This window comes from Chrysochloris asiatica, unplaced genomic scaffold, assembly GCF_000296735.1.
Source record: "Chrysochloris asiatica unplaced genomic scaffold, ChrAsi1.0 scaffold00090, whole genome shotgun sequence".
NCBI lineage: Eukaryota > Metazoa > Chordata > Mammalia > Afrosoricida > Chrysochloridae > Chrysochloris > Chrysochloris asiatica.
The window spans coordinates 11145285-11161760 of NW_006408608.1; the positions used below are offsets into that span (position 1 = coordinate 11145285).

The 16476-nt window shown below is 47.4% G+C and overlaps 1 protein-coding gene across 1 annotated transcript in view; it reads left to right on the forward strand.

Annotated features, from left to right (window-relative positions):
* Window positions 1-10477: 10477 nt before the first annotated feature.
* Window positions 10478-16476, forward strand: part of CASZ1 (castor zinc finger 1) — a 166556-nt gene continuing 160557 nt past the window's right edge. Inside the window, exon 1 of the mRNA XM_006866394.1 lies at window positions 10478-10590. The gene's annotated coding sequence lies outside the window, so the exon portion shown is untranslated. The remainder of the gene's footprint in view (window positions 10591-16476) is intronic.

A 16476-nucleotide genomic window follows, 5' to 3' on the forward strand; every position in this document is an offset into this window, starting at 1 on the left:
GGCAACAGTAGTGAGGTTGGCCCAGGATCAGGCAGTGTTTCGTTCTGCTGTGCATAAGGTTGCTATGAGTCGGTACTGACTCGATGGCACCTAACAACAACAACAGCAACAACAACAACAATATATAAATAGAAAAAGGATTGAAGTTATGAAAGACTTCATTTTGTTTGGATCAACCTTCAAGACATAGAAACAGCAGTCAAGAAATCAAACGATAATCAATGTAATGAAACAAGCTATATGAATGGTTGAATGTGAAGCTGATGATGTGCCCTGTAAACTTTCACTCAATCCAAAATAAAAAACATTTAATAAATAAAAATAAAAAAAAGAAATCAAACGACGTATTACATTAGGCAAATCTGCTGCACAAGATCTCTTTAAAGTGTTGAAGAGCAAACATACCAGTTTGAGGACTAAGGTATGCTTGATCCAAGCCATGGTATTTTCAATAACCTCATATGCACGTGAAAGTTGAACAGTGAATAAGGAAGATCATAGAAGAATTGATGCATTTGAGTTACGGTTTTGGAGGAGAATGTTGACAGTACTTTTGGAAGAAGTATAGCCAGAATGCTCCTTAGAAGTCAGCATAGTGAGACCTTGTCTCAAGTGCTTTAGCTATGTTATCAGAAGGGGCCAGTCCCTTGAAAAGGACATCGTGTTTGGGAAAATGGAGAGTCATCATAAAAGAGGAAGATTCCCCAAAAAATGGATTGACATAGTAGCAGCAACAATGGGCTCACACAGAACAATTGTGAGGGTGGCATGGGACTTGGCAGTGTTTTCTGTTGTGGATAGGGTCACTATGAGTTGGTCCCAATTGGATGGCACCTAACAACAACAATAAAGAGGAATGGAATTCTTAAAACTGCTATGACTTGGAAGAACCTTGAGGATGCTGGTGCTGAGTGAAATAAGTCAGGCACAAAAGGACAAATACGGTCGGATGCCACTTATATGGAATATCTAGACTAGGCAAATTGTTAGTGGTTACCAGAGGTTCCTGATGCAGGATTCTGACTCACAGTGATCTGATTTGCAACAGAAAGAAATACTGCCTGATCCCGGACCATTCTCATAATTATTGTGTTTGAACCCCTTGTTGCATCCACTGTGTCAATCCATGTCGCTGGGCTGATGCAAAACTTTTGGAAATGGATGGTAGCACACCATGGCGAACGTAATTAATGTCACTGAATGTGCACTTCTAGATGATTAAAAGGAATCCTGGTGTGGCACTGTGGGCTAATACACCAGACTGCAAAGCCGTTTGAACTGCAAGGTCGGCAGTTCAAGCTCACCAGCTGATCCTCGGAAACCCTATATAGGGTCACTATGGGTCGGAACTGACTTGATGGCACTTCACAACAAGATGATTAAAATGGCAAGCTTTTGGTGATTATATGTACAGACCACAATAAAATAAAATTAAAATTTTAGCAAACCAAAAGAGAAAAAGCAAACGCATGAGCATGCACAAACACACAGTCTAATGAGGAGTGCAGGGAGAAGACAGACTAAATTGGGAGGTTGTGGGAACACAGTTTTGGACACAGAGACATCAAGGAAGGCTCCCTGTAGGAGGTGACACCTACTTTGGCCTTAATGGATGAGTGAGAAGAGGACAAGTAGCAACAGGGAGGCAAGGCAATCGGGGCAGAAGACCTGGAGGTGAGAGGAGAGGGTGTGTTTGGAGCCCAGAGCAGCTGTGTGTGGCTGAAGCAGAGGGTGTGTGTCTGTGACGAAGGGGTGGGGAGAGGTGAGGCTGCAGAGGCGGGCAGGGTGCTGCTCACATCCGGGCCAGCCTGGCACAGAGGGCTGCCCTCCCCCACCCACCGCAATGAAGTGTGACATGAAGGCATCTCATCCACAGAACTGCTCTTTCCTGCCTGCCCAGCCAACCCCTCCCTCTGTGGACAGGGTGCCACGGGCCGTGGCACAGGTGCCAGTCAGGAGGAAGCATGGCCATTTCCGGAGTCCCAGAGCTGGCTGTCTTTGCCTGTGGCCTGGCCACGCCAATGTCAGGTGTGATTGCATTCTGGAACAGAGACAGCAGAGTCCTGGCAAGTTCACTTTGATTCTGCCCTCAGAAGCCTGTGCTGATTCCAGAGCTGGGGGAGAGGTGCGGAAGAAGGAGAAAGGGGTTTGTGGTAGGAATCACAAAGCCACAGGAATACGGCTTTTACTCCCAGCCTAGCACAGTGCGGAGGTTGGAGCCCTCGATTTTTCCATTATTTGGTTTACCTTAGAAAACAGGGCCCTGGTGCCCATCCCTGGCAGGCGTGGGAGGGGTTAAGGTGTTGGCCCATAGATCTTTGGGTAAGAGGTGATGTCAGCAGGCAGCCCTGCCCCTCACCTGGCTGTAGCTCTCTGTATTAAGGTGTCTGTTGACAATTTGAGTACAATCTTCTGGGGGTACAGACAGAGCACAGCTGTGCCCACATCGACCAAAACCCTTCTCTACAAGTGCCCCATACTTGTGTGTAAACACACACACACAGATAAAATCCGACACACACTTCAACATTAGACATGAAAAACCCTCCCTACTCACACCCACCCTTAAATCTCCCAGGCAGGCTACTAAGGTAAGTTAAGAAACATACATTTGTTTTGTTTTTTCACTTAAATGCATTATTTTATGTTTCAAGACCAATTTCTAAGGATTCAGGAAGGTTTTTTTGTTTTGTTTTGTTTTAACACAAATATACTTCTCTGAGTTTATGGGAGTTCTTTACTTTGTCTTTACTTCTCTGAGTGTCCTGAATCGGTGGTTGTTGTTAGGTGCCATCGAGTTGGTACCAACTCATAGGGACCCTATGCACAACAGAATGAAACACTGGCCGGTCCTGGGCCAACCTCACTACTGTTGCTACACCTGAGCCCATTACTGCTGCCGTTGTACCAATTCACCTCGTTGTGAGAGTCTTCTTTTTCTCCGACACACCAAATATGATGTCCTTCTCCAGTGATTGGTCCCTCCTGATAACATGTCTGAAGTATGATAGTGAATATGAATTACCATTGTCCCCAGAAATGTAAAGCTATTTTAAAAAGTTAGATGGTTCAGAGGATTTGGAAAAATGGAAGGGGCTCTGCTATAGAAATTAGAGACCCTGGGGCGAAAGAATGTTCCCTAAAAGGTAGAAAGTTAGTCACCTGCAATTCTTATTGTCAGGCATAAATATACACACACACAAAAGGTAAATTAATGAGAACAAGTGAGAAAAGGAAAGATTGAGCAGGCAGAACAAAGCATCTTGGAGTTGAGTAAGGGCACAGAGCAGGAAAATGAACACAGGTACCAAGTGTGGATCCCAAGCTATGAAAACAGGTATTATTTATGGCACAGAAATCCCTAAGGTTCTCCAGCAGGGAGAGAGATTTCTAGAAGGTGTGGGCGGAAGGGTAGGAGGACTCGTGGAGCTCAATTCTGTTGAGGCTGAAAGGTAGAGACAGCCGCCATCCCCACCCCCACCCCGCCACACTCCAGGGGTTGAGCAAATGCCCAGGAAACCTGGGCACAGGTAGAATGTCTTAGTCTGGAAGCCTCTGAGAACCTATACAAGGGCTGTGCCCTTTTCTTTATCTCTGCCCGAGGTTGTGGGTTTACTCATATACTGCCAGTGGGATGGCAAATGAATACAGCATTCAGGGAGGGCAAATTTGGGGATTGGTTATAGATGTAGTGGTGGTTCAATTCTTGTCTTCCATGAGAGAGACCCTAGTTCGATTCCTGGCCAGTGTACCTTATGCACAGCCACCGCCTGTCAGTTGAGGCTTAGGTGTTGCTATGATGCTGAATATGTTTCTGAAGAGCTTTCAGACTAAGACAGAATAGGAAGAAAGGCCTGGTGATTTACTTTTAAAAAGCAGTCAATGAAAACACTATGAGTCACAATGGGTTGCTGGGAAACTGATCATGAGGGTGGCACAGGACTGGGTATGGGTTCCCCATGAGTCAAGGGCTGATTTGACAGCAGCTAACCATAGCGACAACAATGGTAATTAAAATTGTTAAAATGTATGCACACTCTTTGACACAACAATTCCATTTTAAGGAGTATACATGATATTTATGGACAAGGATATTCATTAGAGTTATTTATAATAATGAAAAGAATTGAAAACAAGCTCAATGTCCAACATTTCCAATAGTGAGGGACTGATTAAGTAAATCATGATCAGCCTCTGCAGTACAGTCATTAAAAATCATGTTGTAGAAGAATATTTAAGGACGTGACGAAATGTTCACACCGCATACATGGTAGGCTTCAAACAGCACTTCAGTATGTTCAATACGATTCTTCTTTTACAAAATCAGACAAAGCCCAAAACAAACAAACAAACAAACAAACAAATCTAGATTGGGAGGAAATACACACTAAATATCCACAGTGATGATTCATGGGTGGTGGAGTTCCAGATGATTAAAATTTTCTTCTTCCTGTTTATCTGTATTTTCTGAATTTTCTACAGTAAGAGCATATAATGGATGTAGTCAGAAATGAGTAATCAGGAACTTTACAAAAAGAATAAAGGAATTTTAGGAGTGGAAAGACTTGTAAAGTTCTTCGGACTGAGCCTCAAACTGGTTAGAATTTGGAGGCCAAGCTGAGAGTTTGGGAAAAGCCCCTCTCCCATTTTTCCTCCCCAGGACTCCCGAGAGAGACAATCGTAAATAAAAGAAATGAACTCAGCTTTTTTGTTGTTTTGTTTTTAATTACAACTTGCCCAGTAATCACCATAATCATTTATCTCAGGCACTTGTTTAATTATTTAGTCACTAATCGTCTGGTGAGCACCTACTGTGATATTAGCACTGTGCCAGGCACAGGGAACCCCCAAAACACAGACCCCACCCAAGGAGTACCTCAAAGTAAGGTGCATCCTAGAAAAACAGGAACTAAGTGCACAGTCTTTATTTAAAAGTAGTGCTTCTCTGTTAACGTTTATTGAGCACCTACTGTGTGCGCGATGCTGTACTGTTCTCTTTGGTTCAGTTTATTTTCTACCAGATTGCTAGCTCCTGAAGGGCAGAGGTCCCAGAGCAAGGATGCAGCAATGGAATGAAAAGAAAATGCATTAGGTAAATAAGTTTCACTATAGGAGATCTTGCGCATTGCACAGGGCTTAAGTACTGGATTACTAACCAACTGGTTGGTGGTTTGAACCCACCCAAAGGCATCTTGGAAGGCCAGCCTGGTGATTTACTACCAAAAGGTCTCAGCCTTGAAAACCTTATGAAGCACAGCTCTCTCTATTCTGCACATAAGTTTGCTGTTGTTGTGAAGTGCCATCGAGTCGGTTCCGACCCATAGTGACTATGCATAGGGTTTCCAAGGAGCAACTGGTGGCTTAAACCACCAACCTTGAGGTTCAAACTGACTTTGCGGTCCAGCACATTAACCCACAGTGCCACACCAGGACTCCATTCTGCACATATAGGGTTGACATAAATTGGAATTGATTTAATTGCAATCTACAAGTTTTTACAATAGATTAAAGCGAGGCATGTGGAACATGAGGAATCACACCAGCATTAATAAGAAATGGGGGAAAAAAGAGTTACACTTAGAGGACAGGTTTGTTCTTCTATTCCTCTTTCCTCCTCCTCTCCCAATACACATACATTCAACTTTCATCTCATTATGTACTCAGAGTAAAGGTAAAAAGGATTATTGCACTGAAGTAGGTTAGGGAAATAAAGCTTTGGTCACCTCCCTGCCCAAGCAGGTGATGTAGGGGTTACAATCATTGGCTCTGGAGTCAGAGTGCCTGGCTCAAACTTAGCAAAGTTATTCTCTATGCCTCAATTTCTTCAGCTGTATAATGGGTACACTTGTTATATGAAGAACCTCATAGAGCTGTGATGAGTGTCTAATGAGATAATACAAGTGCTTAACACCATGCCAGGTATGGATATACAATCTGATTTTGCTATTCATCACTGCGGAGGGCCAAAAACCTGAAAATTGTGACCTGGAGTTTAGCTGTGATTGTTTTGCAAGCTTTGCCAATGACAAAACTAAGACAGACTTAAATTTCGTTATCCAACCATCAATTATCAAGAAACTTCCCAGCATCTGAGATAAAGGCACAAACTCTTACCTCAAGGAGCTCCCGAGCTAGAGATGGTTTTGGGGCGGGGGTGGGGGGGAAGGGGAGTTCATTGGAGACTTAGAAATGGGAGGGGCTTTGATGTGCCCCCTGTCTGGAGGCAGGGGGCTGGATCAGATGATCTTGAAAGGGTGGGTCCTTAGCTGATCTCACCTTCTCTTCACCGGAGCCCACTTTCCTGGGGCAAAGATCACCAAAGCCATTTCCCCCTCTGTGCCAAATGCCACAGAATTGGAAACTAGGCAAAGCCAGAATGTCATTCTGGCAACTACAGATTGTACCAGCTCCTCCTGCCTCCCCAAAGCTGTGTGAAGCGCCTTCTAGTCATTCTGCTATAGCATAAGTACCTTGAGGGCAGGGGCCAAGTCAGTTTATCTCAATTCAGTGCCTCCTCACAGACAGTGAAGACGCAGAGACATAACTATGGAAGGAAAACAGTGCCTGTGGCAAGCACTGAAATTGCACCCCCCCATCCACACATCCGACACCCATCTCTTAGATCACTTTACCATAATATCAGCTAAAAAACACAAGCCAAGTGCGTTCAGCTTTTACTTAACACATGACAGAATTCCATTGAAATGACAACTGCACCTTCCTTGCTTCCACTGATGAACATTGCTCTGTGAAGTGCTCTTTTTTCTCTTTGCACACTCAGCAGAGCAAGATCACATAGTCGTCCTTGACCCATGGAGATTCTCAAAGAGGAAAGTATTTAGTTGAACTTGCTGAATGAGCTCTCACGGTCAGTGATGGAAACTGGCTTCATAGATATTGCTCAGTGGCGCCCCCACTTCAAGTGGCACCCAGGGTGCACGCCATACCTGTCACACCTTAGATAAGACCTACTATGTGCCAGGCACTGAGGACCTAAGAGGACATGAAACAAAGTCCCTGCCTACAAGGAGTTCTCTTCTAGAAGAGCAGTCAGACAGTAAATAACAGTAAAACAAGCTAATAAGTGGTAGAGAGAGACGGGCTCCTTCAGTCAGCTGGACAAAGAGACCAGAGCGATGAGAAAGAAGGAAAGAAGCAGCCTGCAAAAAGGGCATTCCAGGCAGAGAGAATGGCGAGTACAAAGGCCCTGGGATAGGTACAAGCTTGGTGGTGACAACAGGACTCAGGGGAAGAGTGGAGGGAAAGGATCTCTGAGGGACTGATGGTGGCCAGATTTCAAAGGACCTTTCTGATGATGGGTAATATTTTGGATTTTGTTCTAGGGAAGGCTCTGAAAATGCTAAATTGAAGAACATGCGAAAAAGGAGTATCTAGTTTCAGGCCCTGCATGGGGAATGACGGTGGGAGAACAAGAGAGAGAGAAAAGTAAGGCATCGAGAGATACTTGACTGAGTCCAGAGGCTTTTTGGGTGTGATGCTGTCTCCTAGAAGAAGCCCAGTTAGCAGTTTGAATCTACCCAGTGGGTCTGTGGGAGAAAGTCCTGGTGATTTGCTTCTGTAAAGATTACATACAAGAAAATGCTATGGGGCAGTTCTATTCTGCCCCACAGGGTCACTGTGAGTTGGAATCTACAGCATCCAACAATTTTGTTCTGTCCCCTGAAGAGCTACAGTTGTGTGAGTTGGGAGTCGTGGTTGGAACAAGAAGAGGCACTTTCCCTTTCTGCCTATCTTCCCTCATGACTTCCTCCCTCTCCAAGCCTCATCTCTGTTCCAACCTCTTCCCCTGAGATGAGACTCCATTGGAGGACGTAGGTAGAAAGACCCTTGGGGGTTGGGAGAATTGCAAAGTATCTGAGGGAAAAAATGAAGGGAAGAATAAATGTTTTAATAAAAGTTTGGTGGGTGAGATGTGGCTGTAGGAGATGGAGGGGTGGGGTGAGTCTTATAGTGGGGCAGTTGGGAGGCCATTCCTTGGCAATTCCGTGACATTCTCTTGTTCCTCAAGGACAGGATCTTGTCTAGTTCACCTCTGTCTCCCAGCCCTGTGTATGGTGGGGGTCTGCTCTTTGCTGGGGTTCTGTCGATGCTTGCTGAATGAATGAATGAATGAATGAATGAATGAATGAATGAATGAAAGGCTATTAAGGGGGAAAAGCCATGAAGTACAAAGAAGGAGGGGAAGCATTGGATGTCCCCAGGAGCAATGACAATTACTGGCATTTACCGATCAATATCTTGGCCCAGGCACTTTAGATTTATTAACTCACTTCACCCTCTCAACAATCCTGAGCAGTAGGCACTTTTATTATCCCCATTTTCCTGCTGAGGCAACTGAGGTACCGAGGGGTCACATAGCTGGTGAGTGGCTGGGGTTTGACCCTAAAACCCAAGTTATTCACTATTTCTTTATACTCCCAGGAGTGGAACGAGCCCCAAATCAGAAGGCAGATGACCTCTTTTGACGTGCCGCAGGCCACTATTCCTCACTGTGTCTCAGTTTCTCCTTCTGTAAAATGGCAGGATTGAGCTTGAAATCTCTGGGCCTGCATTTGCTGCATCCCTAGACACATGGGTCTTATAGGCTGTGGCTGAGCACCCAATCCCTGGGAAGAGGATGCCTTTGAGCAGAGGTTGTAATGGAAAGCAGTTAGTCAGTGGGTCTGTGCTGTTGTTAGTTGTTGTCAAGTGGTCTCTGACTTAAGTCAACCCATATAAAAACCGAAGGAAATATTGCCTGGTCTGTGGCATCATCATGATCATTGATACGTTTAAATCCATTGTTGTGGCTACTGTTTCAGTCCATCTCATTGAGGATTTCCCTTGTTTTTGTCAGTCCTCTACTTTACCAAACATGACGCCTTTTTCTAGAGATTGGTCTTTCCTGGTGACAAGTCCAAATAAGTGCGTGGATCCATGGGGACTGCTAATTAGCACACGTTGCTGTTTCTTGTGAGTTGTGAAGATGAGGGGAAGCAAACTAAATGAACATGAGAGATGTATCTCATTCCCAAATCTGGGTGTTCTGGAGTCAGGGGATGTGAGGCCCATGAATCCTGAACGGATCGCCAGGCCCCTCCAGGTGATAAAAGCACAAGCTCCACTTCTGAGCTAGTTTCTTCCTCAGTCAGTCTCCAACAGCAGAAATCATCCAGCAATGCATAGTGTGGGGAATGGCTGGGTCTCCTCCCTCAAACCTGGTGGCCAGAGAGTCAGAGAGTAGCCAATCCCTGTCCATTTGCTTCTGGACCAACTGACTTCCAGCTTCAGGCAGCCATATGGGGCACCCATCCTGGGCACCCATCTTGGACAATTATTTGTCAGGGTCATTTCCAGTCTACTCACTTGCAAAAACGTTTAGCAGCCTGGAGCATTTCCTTTTAGTTTAATGCCTCTGTTGCACATGTCTCAAAGCCGAGGGTTCTAATTTTATTCATTAATTTGCCTAATCATTTATCTATATACTTTACTACTGTGGTCAATTTTTCATTTATCTAGGTGTCTAGGTTACATCCCCCCTGCCCTCCCACCTTTCTTTCAAGTTTCATTAATTCCATCCTTACCTTGTTTGTTCAGAATGGTTAACAGGTACAGGGACTAGCTCAGTTCTGGGATGGGGTGGCCTAGCTGAGAACCAGGATTGATTCTGACTGATTTGGCTAAGCTTTATTCCCTTTCTGTGGGTTCAGCCTCTTAGGATCCTCTCAAACCAAGTGGGAGGTAGTAAGGGGGCCTGCGGAGAAGGGGGTTTGTTTCCCTTCCTCAAAGTTGCCCTCACCTACCACCTGGTTGGAAGTGGTTATAAAAGTCACCTTTCCCAAGAAGCTTTTTATCTTATTGCCTTGTTTTATGGACACTTTCATTCTCTGAAATTAATTGTTTTAATGTTCATTATCTGGCCCTCTCCCTCTATGCTGCAAGGACCACCTTGTTAAAACACACACCTATGACTTTATTTTTTTCACAACGGACTGAATGAATAACTCCTTGCAAAGAAAATGTGTGACGTGGATATCAAACAATGAGAAGACTGCGTTTCTTTGGGTTCCACAATTCTAACATTCTAACTTAACAAAAAAGAGCTAGTTCTTCAGTGGAAAAGTGGGACTCAAACTGGTTCTCAAGGTTCAGAACAAGAGAAAAGTCACTCACCCCCACCCCTTCTCTCTTCTCCCTCAGCCTCAACTGTACTCAGTTGGGAGGTGTCAAAACCTTTTGGAGCTGCAAAAGAGAACTGTGCGCTCGGATGCTGCTCCGCAGGCCTTGTCTAGCCGCGCGCCCCAGCCGCACTATGCCGGGGCGGTGGGTGGGAAGAGGGGAAGGTCTGGGGGTGAGAGGGTGGAGCGGAGCCCGGCCCTGTAATCCGGCCCGGGTTTTACATGCCACCCACTCGCCCGCCTGGCCGCGGAGAATTCCATAATCACAGCGGGCGAGAGCGGAGACGGGGAGCGAAAAATCCGGGATCCGGCAACTTTGGGCAGCGCATGCGCGCCCGTGGCGCTCCATCCCAAACACACACACATTTTTCCCCCGGACTTGGAAAGTCACCCAAAGCCGCCCCAAGTGCAGGTAAGAGACTCGGCGCTCCCTCCGTCGCGGCCCTCCCACAAACCCCGGCTCCTCGGGCCTCCCGGGGCGCTTCCCCGCCTCGCCCCCTGCCCCGGTGCAACCCCCTACCCCGGGGCTGCCGCTTGCAGCAGGGAGCGGGCGAGCGAGCGAGCCAACCAGCCAGCTTGCGAGCGGCGGCTGCCACCCAACTCCGGCCGTACGGGGAGGCTGGGGGCACGGAGGACTGGCATCGGGGCTTGGGGCAGCGCGTCGCCTGCGGTGGCCTGGGGAATGCCCGGCGCGCGGCTCCGGGGGAGGGGAGAGCTTGCTGCTCCTGGGGGTCACTTACTCCAACTGAGGGGGCGGCGGGGTAGGGATAAGAGGGGGAGGTGCCAGGCGAGAGTGCAGGACTTTGCAAATAGGGTGGGGGTGCCCCCCTGCGCTGCGGACTCCCGGGGGGGCAGGTGCTCTCCAGTACCGGGGAATCATTCCTTCTCCTCACGCCCCCTCCAGCTGCAGGGGGGTCGTTCGCTTTACTGGGCGGAGAAGGAAGCAGGGGTGAGGGGCGCCTGGGGTGACTTTGCCAGACTTTGCCCAAGAGAAGGGGTGGGTGGGAACCCCTCCATCTGTCCCCTTGTGCCCCGATTCTGGAGTGTAGGTGCTGCCGTCAGAGGTAGGCAGTATTCGCTTAGGCCTGGGGTGCCCCCCGTTGAGAAAACGGAAGCAAGAGGTTGCTTGGATGGGGGGAGCGGCGCCCCCTCTTTCCTCTGTGCCTGGGAAGTTTGTCTCAAGTGCGCTGCTCCGGGCGCGGCAAGTGGCGCTCTTCAGTTCCCCTCCCCCCTCCCCAAACTCCCCGGGCGCAGGGCTGGCAACGCTGGGCACTGGGAGCCGGGGCACCGACTCAAAGCCGCGTGGTTGTCGGCCGGAGCCCTCCTGGGTCAGGGGGAAAAGTTCCAGGGAGTTGCCTCGGCTGTTGTGTGCGCTGGGAGAGAAGTTGTTCCCGGGAACGTGGGACGCTGGGCCGGCGGGCCGGCGGGCCGGCGGGCGGGTGAAGCGGTGCGCTCCGGAGGGGTACGCTGCGGTGGGAGAGGGTCTAGTGGGGACTGTGTCCTCCGGGTGGGCTGAGGGTGAGCCTCGGAGATCAGCAGTTGAGGTGGAGGAGCCCTGAATTTAGGGGCGCACAGCTCAAATAGGCACCTGGCATGGGGAAGAAAGAAGAGAAGCTTGTGGGGCGCAGAGGACACCCAAGAGGAGGTGGCCGGGCCACCCAGATACTTGGGGTCGGGCTTCAAGGCAAAGGAGCGCGTGGTGGCTGGCGGAGGAGTGTCGGGAAGCAGAGTTCCAGGGGGCGCGCGGCAAAGGGGGCCGGGGCCAGCGGGTATTAGGGGAGCTCTTAGCGCTGGGGGCCAAGTCGTGCGCCTGGGGTGAGCGGGCCGGGAGGAGCGGCGGCCGGTTTATTTTTACTCGGTGGCATTTGTAGAATGTGCAGCTGATGGCCGTCGGCCGCCAGGAAGTTTTGCTTTCTGTTCTTTCTCTGTTTTTCCGAAGCCAGCGCCGCAGGGAGCAGGCGGACAGGGGGGCCGGCCGGGAGAGGGGAAGGGGCGGCCGCCCGAGTGGCTGGACGCGGGCATTGCGGCAGGGGCGAGCTAAGGTTGGAGAGGGGCTGGCCAGCCTTGGGCAGGCGCTGTGGGCCGCCGTGGAGCGTAAGGGTGAATGTCTGTCCCGAGCGTTGGAAGCTCCTCTGCAAGGCGAACAGGTGTACGCGCCGTCAATCACGGCGGGAGGGACACTTTGGGGGCGTAGATGAATATAATAATAATAGATTTCTCTCTAGGGGGTGGGCGCAGATTCCTCTTTCAAGTCATCCCAGACCTGGGACCGGAGTTGGGGGAGGAGTGTAATGAGAGGGAAGCAGGGGCCGCATCTCCTTCCACCCAAGTTCCTTCGGACCCATCCTCAGCTTAGGAAACGGGCCTGGGTGCGGCGAGGACTTCCTTCCAGCCACGCCGGGGCGGGGGCGGGTGCGTGTGTATGTAGAATTTGTCCCCAAGGAAAACCGCGTTAATACCCCTCCACTGAGTCGGGAGCTCCCCCAAGCCGGCTAGACCAAGGGGCAACTGGGTGTGTATATGTGCGTCGGTGCCCCAGCTAGGGCTGGGGGCGCGGTCTTCACTGTGAATGGGTGTCTGGTCAATCCCCTTGTATCCTCAAAGAGATGGGGGCAGCGAGAAAGAAAAGGATAGGGTAGTCACTGGGCAAAGTTGGTAAATTTAGGACGTCTCTAAGCTGTTACAGGCTCGCGATGAGAGTGCGCCAGGGGACTGGAAAACACATCGCTGGTAATATCAGCGCGCCCCCCCGCCCCCCGCAGCCCCTAGGTGCGTGCGCGCAAGCGAACACATACACATTCACACACACACTCACACACACGCTCCGGTCGTCTTCCTAAAGAGAGCTGCCCCGGCTGAGCTAGAGCAGCTGCGCTGGACGAGTAGGGGGGCGGGGGGGGGGAGGGGAGTTGGTCCCCGGGGGCTGCGCCCGGGCTGCGCTCCACGTGCCCGGAGGGGGCGCTGGGCGACTCGGCGCCCGAGCGCAAAGCGCCGGGTTTGTGCGCTAGTGTTTGCAAAGCTGTGCGTCCCGGGCGGGTGTCGCAACCCGTGGTATCTCCAGTTCCCCGCGCTACTTCCCCAGACTCCAAGCTACTTTCCCACTTCCCCAACTTCGGCTTTTACTGGTTTGGCCCTCGAACTCTCTGACCCTCTCCAGGGCTGGATGGGGGACTTATTTCCTCACGGTGGCTACCGTCTCTCTCCCCGAAATCCGGCGAATTGGAGTGGTTGCCCCCTCCCCACCCCCCCGCAATCTTGTTAGCCACCTTAGAGGCGGTTAACGAGAGTTTATGGAGAATATTGTTGAACTCCAGTAATCAGGTTTCCAGCGATCTTATGCCTCCTGTTTAATTTATTAGACTAGTTATTTATTCTGTTGATGATAATCTGTTGCTGGTTTCTATGGAGATGTTAAACTGATCTCTTTCAGAAATCAAACTCCATATGCACTAAAACGTTTAAAGGGGCAGTGCCTTCCTCCTTTTTCCTTTTTGTTTTTTAGACTTTGCACCTTGCCGAGACTTCGTGTCTTGCTCCGAGTCTGGGCGCATTTTATTTCCTTCTTACGAAGGAGAGGAGCCCGAGAGAGACTCGCGCTTTGTGGCAAATTCAGCTTATTATGGCTAGAAGAAAGCGAAGGCTTTGATCCCTAAGTTGCATCATCATTTAAAACAGATCATTTCACCACCACCCCCTTCCCCCCATCATATAAGAGCAAAATTCTTTCAACATCAAAGAGTCCAATCTTTAAAAAAAAAAAAAAAAAAAGCTATTGTGTTTTTTTTAAAAAAATAGCAAAGTCAGTCAAATGTGAGCCTCCCCCTTTATCTGCTCGCCTTGTGTTTAAAGAATCTTTTTAATAAAAACAAAACTTATAGCTCAGCTAATTTTTTCATACTTATTAATATTTTTCTCACCCCCTTTCTTTCTTTTTTTTCAACAAGTTCAAAGTTAGATTTCTCTGCCTGTGGGGGTTGAGGTATATTTGCTTCTCTTTTAGATCCTGACCATCTGTTTTTGGAAAATTAGCCTCTGGGAAGAGGGGAAAAGGAGTTTTTACTCCAGCTTAATGGACTGCTTAAAAAAATATTTTTTGGAAAATATTTTTAGGAGATGTCACCTGTGGTGTGTGAGACCACCTCAACTTTTTCTCTTCTCCTCTACTCAGGTAGCTTTCTGTAGACTTGAGATTTTGGAGGGGTGGGTGCAGTGAATTAAGAAAGTTAAGGTAGAAAAAAAAATTATCTTGGTTTCTGACACTCTGAAAAATTGCGAACCTACCCTGAACTCAGATATTTATCATGCTGACAGATACGATACAAAGCGATTGCATTTCCTAATGATCCTCGGGGACTAAGTTGTAGGTAAAACCATTTAATGCATTTTTAATATTAAAGTAAGGCCCAGCTTCCATTTTCTTGGAGGTGGGGGGAGTGGATGTCTCTATAAAACTGGTACATTCTGAGTATATTGTTTTTTTCTTTTTCAACTAGAACCTCTTACCCCTACCTCCTTTACATTTCCATTTACTTTGGGGAGGGGTGAGCCACACACAAGGCATTTGGCCTTCATAAATAAATTCATATTTGGCCAGAAGGGCCAGTGCTAAATAAGAGCACACTTTAAACAACAACAACAACAGCATCAAAAAAAAAAAAAAAAACACACAAAAACAAACTAAGACTCCACCCCTGTATAGGAAATAAAACAGAGGTAATACTTTACTTTTTTTTCCCTCTCTTTTCTGCCATCCTTGTTCTTTTTTATATTATTTTATTTGAGAAGGAAGTGGAGTAGTGGTTGCTACTCAACTCAGAAGAGAAAGGAGCCATGCCTATGTTATTTCCCCCTTTGCTATATTTTCAAAATTTGTTTGATTTGGATGGCAAACAGAACAGAGGCTTATGAGTAAAAAAGAGCACTGTGGCTTTAAACTCAGGAGTTTGCATATTCTCCTTGTATCTTTCCCCTTTGCTAATTATTGTGTTGTTTTCAGAGCAAATATGTCATATCCATGGCGACCGGGCAGGTTTATTGTCTTTCTGAAGCAATAGCTCACATAAGTAATTAATGACTTTCTTTTTTTTCCTCTGGCTTAGGTTAAACAGATCATTCAAGGAAAGTCATATCTCTCTCTCTCTCTCTCTCCTTTTTTTTTAGCCTGGTGACATAAGAACATGAGTTAGAACAAGAAAAGACTTTAACCAAGAAGTCAACAGCTTATTTTCCCTCATTTCTTTTAAAAGCTGAAGTGTCAGCTTTCAGACATATGAGGCTGTCATTCTCCAAGCCGTGAGCAGTGTAGTACCCGGCTGGGCTGGAAATCCATTAGAAGGCTGTGCAGGGTGGAGACTGGGGAGGTATTGGCATGGGGGGAGTAACCTGAAGGAATTTGCCTTTGAGGTGGGGGGGAAAGCACTCCAAAATGAGTATTTCTCTTGTATTTAGTAGAATTTAATTAAATTGTTTACAGGAAAGAATTAATGAGTTAGTAGTAATGTTCCCCACCACCACCACCACCCCCTTTTCCCAGTCTAGTTAATTGGTGGAAAGACAAAGTTTTTCTTTTCCATGCATCTTATGCCTCAGCTTTCTCCTGTCTTTGTTGAAAGTGCTTTTTCTTGCAAAAGCAGCTTTTAGAATCCCCTCTGGTTTCATATATCCAGAATTATAGTGGGGTTTGGGGGTTTTCCACTTAGACTTACAAATTGAAGCTGCTTTCTGTAATCAGCAGATGTGATGATCAACCAAGGATATTTTTTACATTGTTTTTGTTAGGTGGTGGTGGGGGGGTTCTCCTTGAGGATGGAAAATGTACAGAGAACAGATAGCCTACGCCCGTCTGTATCTAGTGATTGTATTGGAGAAGGTAGAAGCAATCTTAAATTACTTTTTTTTAAAAATCACCATTTATGTGCCATCCTTCTCAAATACACCTTTTTTTTTTTTTCCCCTAAGAAGTCATATGACGTCACCCTTGAACTTTAGAAATGTAGTAGATGGCCAATTAATATTTTCTAGTAACTCCTTTGACCCCCCCACCTCGCACCTCTGTCCCTGCTGTAGACATGCATTAATTAAGTACATTTGTCCTCTTCTGTCCTAACACATACACACCCTTTGGAAATTTTACATGTAGCAAAGATTCGGTGTGTTTCCTTTAGAAGGAGGAGAGCAATAAAAAGGAAAGCAATTGTACTCACATAGTTAAAAAGGAGACCCCCCCCAATCTGAACTAAGTTTAAAAACACACACACACACAAAAACAGGAATAAATCTTTAGGCTTTGGGTCATTTA